Below are 5,000 nucleotides of genomic sequence, written 5' to 3'. Positions count from 1 at the left end.
TCGTACATTTGATTGGTTGAACTATGCAGTGACTAGGTGTCACGTGAGTCACGTGAGGTGCACCTACCACCACCATGTCCTACATTTGTACAGCTGTCCATGAGATCAAGAGTACATAAACACGAGAGTGTGTAACTCCGCTTGGTCTGGCCATGGCGGAATGTTTTGTTTTGTTGACTTTTCTGGAGATGATGAGTCATACCGTACGAGGCATGTACTACGAGTCTGTGGGCGCGTGAGCTTGTACAGTTTTCATTTTCGCAAAAGTTTTTTGTCGTCTCTGAAACGAACATTCGTTTTAGGGGGGGGGGGGGGGGGGGGTAGGGGGTGAGAGCCAAAATCACAACTCAACCGACACTGTACATTGTACTTGTACATGCATGCGATTATCGTCGTCCAGCATAGCAAGCTGCGTTCGTTTCAGAGTGGGGGGGGGGGGGGGGGGAGGGGTCCGAGTACGAAATAACGATATTGTCTCCATGGTCCTAGCCAGCCTGAGATTGAACAGGGGGGGGGGGGGGGGGCTGGGGGCTGGGTGAACTATTAGGGACCATTAGCAAGCCGTGAAACGTCAACGGGGGTAATGAGTTCATCGTAACGCACGTGAAACACGGCGTGGTTGAGGATTAGCTTCTCGCGTTCACAACCCGTCTACGCGAGTCGGCTGCTTTCCAGTTTCAAACAGTTTTCTGATATTTTTACTGGCTATTATTTTTTGCGAACTTTTCCTTGAGAACAATTCTCAGCCTGACTTTTTTTTACCCGAATGAAAGTGAAAGAAACCCCATGACAGCCACATCGCCGATGGATGGGTGCAGCAAAGGGTTGTGTTCACGAGGTCCATGCCAAAACATAAATGAGCGAGCAAGCTGAAGTTTGTCTTGAACAAGCATAAATTTTGGCACTGTGGTTACCCTCGATCCTGTTCTGTGTCATGTTAGTAACGGTTATGGCAAAATCAATGGTCCTACTGGTTGTTTGGTACGTTCCTCCATCGTATTTATTCCAACAAGAATGGGTGAGATATTTTTCGAAATTTGAAGAAAATAGCAAAGACCAAAGGAGGCGCGATTTACGGTGCTATTCTCCGTATCATGGTTGAATTCGCACGTACTTGACTAAAACCCACTTGTTGCGGTCATGACGAGTAGACCCCTCCGAACTTGTCAAACACAAGTATGTTTCGCGTGCTCAGGACGGGACTCTAACCCAGCTCCCCCTTCGCGTTGCAGTTTCACGGCTTGCTAATGGTCCCTATCACATGGCATTGGCGGGTTTACGGGGGGGGGGGGGGGGGGGGGGGGGGAGGGGGCACGCTACCACCCCCCTCAAAAAATTTCGACCTGGGTTTGAAAAAACACCAGGTTGCTACATGCACCATGTGCACAGGCGGTAGACTCTATGCGGTGGGAAGCAGCGTCCAAAACTAGTTGCACGGACCGTCGGTGTGTGAGCGGCATTGATTGCACTGTGAAAGAAATGATCGACTCTGTACGAGCTCTAGACTTTTGTACAGATTCCAGGACGCGCTCGATGCGTCTTGAGAAAGGCGTGCAGTGATGTGCTGAACGCAGCTCTGCCCAAGTGGGACAAAAACAAAGCTTGTGATCGTCAAGCGCCTCTTTTCGCAACGGTGTACAACGATGTTTTCAGGATGATCCCCTCCAGATTCGAATCGCGAATTGGTTGACTTGAAGACTTTTCTGCGAAGTCTCAGCGACATCCATGGACCAAAGAAGACAAGCTCTGGCCAGCAGAGCCTTGATGGATTTTTACAAAGCGTTCTTGCGACGGCGCAATTCCTGTTCCAACAGGAAACAGTGGGAGTGATTAAGTCGTTACCAGTCCAGTTCGGAGCGGACTGACATTCCGCCCAACGCGGAGGTGCCAGTACCTGTTGTCAATGAGCAGCCAAAACATGATGAAGAGCAGCATGATATGCTCCAATAAAAATTGGGCAAGGATGTACTGTACAAGTAACATGACTGATGATTGTACAATGTACAGTAGGTATCGGTTATAGCGTGGGTGTTTGAAAAACGACTTTCTATTCTTATTTCCGATATTTCTTACTCGCGATAAGTCAAGTGTGACATATCAGATGCATGTGCGCAGATACAGGATGGTCATCATACATACAACGTATCTCTGCTGTGCATGCGGGTGTTCATAGTCTCATACGCTTGCCATGTGGCTATGCAGAAGCTATCACTGCAGTACAAGCACCAGCGAGGGCAAACGAACGACCACCGATGCCAAGAACTCACACAACTGCCTGGCATTAGGCGTAACACCACACGCATACAATATGATGCCCGCTTGCACCCAAAAAAGTAATAAACCTAGAACGCATGGCACCCCCACTACGGAAGGTGTATTTGTACCCTCAGCATTATACCTATGCATAATCATATGATGCCGCCGCTACCTCATCAATTGCTCTACACGGTCCCAGTGTCTGCTCTAGGATGGTAGGACAGCCGGGTACACGTGTACCTGGCGCAACCATTACAACCGGGTCGGAGCCGGGTACACATATACCTGGCGCTGTCTCACCAGCCGAGTCACATGCTCACTGGTTGGTTGGTTTATTTTAATTCGGAAAATAAACAGGAACCAGGCCCAATGATATAAAGGCGGATGGATAAGCCGCATTTAGAAAAGAGAGGACAGGAATTAGAAAATTACGAAAGAAGAAGAAGTATCTGACACATACAAGCCATGTAGTCAGTCCTTTCAAAGTTCGAAAGTGTAAAGTACCAACCGGGTCACAGTTGACCCGGTACTATATTTTCAACCGGGTCCAAGCGCCGCCCAACCGGGTGGATTACCAGGCTCACCCGGCGCTGGACCAGGGTACACGGTCCCGGTACAAGCTCGCCAAAACGCCCACACACACACACCGACACGCACAGTCGCACACACACACACACACACACACACACACACACACACACACACACACCACCACCACCACCATGCACACACGCTCATAAGCACGCACCAGCGTTCTCTCGACCGCCTCGCATTCATGTGACAGAAAATATACGCCCGCAGACCACCACAAGCTGCTCGCGCGAGCCCACTTACCAACCACTAACACTGATACTGGCCTGGGAAAGCGCAAACGTTGGCCTTCAGTTACAGGTTGGCTCATTTTATTGGCTACTAGCCTGCCCGGCGTTGAGCCATGCATAATGCGCCTCCAGATCGCATCTGGTGCGTATGCACGTGCAAGCTGGGGATCCAAGCCATAGAGCACTTTCCTTTTGCCCGATTTATCTTGGTGGGACGCGTGATGGTTGTTGGCGCAAACTTGCACATCATTGTCAGCGAGCCTTTGAGCACATTGCGTTTGTTGGCCAAGTTTCCCCAAAAAGAGAAGGGCCCAAGTAACACCGAACGAGGCGACGGTAGTAGACTGATGGTCAATCCAGGACAGGGTGGGTTGCCCACGCTATCAGCGAGCATACTGCAGTCCTGACGAGGCAATGTTATGTGCACAGCGTCAAGATATACCGCGTCTTATCACCACACCGAGGGGCCATCTCACTCTCGGCCAGTGAGCCATAGAGTTGACGCGGTCCGCCGCCGCGCGAATGAATTTGTTAATGAGGTGCTCAATGCAAACAAAACTAGACTCCAGAACTAAGCGTTGACCAGCGAGTTCATAGGCCGGTGGTGAGTGCGGAGCAAATGGAAGCTCAAGCCGTAATGCACTGATCGCGCCTCAAAAGGGGCAGGCATTTTTCGTTCAACATATGCCTGACCGAAAGAATAGCACGGCAGGCACAGATACGTCGGCATGAATACGTGCGTGCACACGGCAACAATGACTTGCCCCCGGCGGGGCAAGGGTAGGTAGTGAGTAATGACCAACCATATCAACAGAAAGCAATTTGCTGCCGCTATTCGATGTCACCCACAGGCGACAGTGGTGTCAGAACCTGCGGGGCAGGGTGCACCAAAGCACCTTGTAGTGGGTAGTCAGAATTCAGAGGCATTGAAAACTGCTCTCCGTTGGTTACGTGGTATGTCGAAAGTTCCTCACCGCACGCCCGCGCAGCAGCTGGGGCGTCTCGTCCCCTCGGTGGTAGCAACAGCTGCTCTGCCAACAGTGATCCGATGGACAAGTACCATCCCGACTGATAAAATTAATGGTCTTCCGGATGATCAGCTACGCTATCAAGTCTGCTCTGGAGACACGGGGTGAATTCGGAACTATCCCCGAGATTTCTGATAACGGTGGTCACGATTTCTAACGAACTGCTCTGGCCAAATTGCCAAGCGCAACGTTTGCGCAACTCGCGAACCGTGACATTACAATGATTCCCACGCGGTATGGCCCGCATAGCGGATGGGCCATCTCGTCCGCCCAGCAGTGACAACCGCTACTCTTTCAACACTGATACGACGAACCCGTACGGTCCTGAACGACAACTGGGGTTAGGATGATGATGATGATGGGCGCGGCATAACTGCTCCACTAGTAACAGGGGAAAATGTGTAGCCACTCCCATGCCAAACTCAAAGTCGTATCCGCACGGCCCAGTTGATAAATGGATAGGGCTTCGCCTGTCGCTCTGTTGCCAGAGTTGGAGCTAAATGCAAGCACTATGCTGAACGTGCTGTGTACAATGGACACTTGGAAATCACTGCGACGACAACCAGCTGCAGTGAATTATTCCAGTTTGCATCTTGTCTTGAGTATCTTGGCGACTTGTGGCTTTAGTAAGTGAGTTGAGTTTGATATCTACTACTGTGATACTGGACACTGGATACTGTAAGTCTACAAATTATCAGCACGTTATAAATTTCAGCATCCGCAGGCCAAAATCCTTTTCTGCCCCATTAAAATTCAGCCTATACAGCTCCTGCCTGTATATCCTGTCATACTGTGTAATGCATGTCACAATTTCAAACAAATCCATCCTGACAACTCTCAGCTCCATAGGCACATCAGGGCCACTTCCATGTCCTTTCCAAACTCTCCTATCATG

At 50.3% G+C, this 5,000-nt stretch overlaps 1 protein-coding gene across 2 annotated transcripts in view; it reads left to right on the top strand.

The window, feature by feature from the left end:
* The window catches only part of LOC135823887 (uncharacterized), a 145,326-nt gene that overhangs the window by 3,453 nt on the left and 136,873 nt on the right, over positions 1-5,000 (top strand). The window lies entirely within an intron of this gene.

This window comes from Sycon ciliatum, chromosome 8, assembly GCF_964019385.1.
Source record: "Sycon ciliatum chromosome 8, ocSycCili1.1, whole genome shotgun sequence".
Lineage (NCBI taxonomy): Eukaryota > Metazoa > Porifera > Calcarea > Leucosolenida > Sycettidae > Sycon > Sycon ciliatum.
The sequence above is the reverse complement of the archived record's forward strand: the minus strand, read 5'-3'. Positions and strand labels throughout refer to the sequence as shown.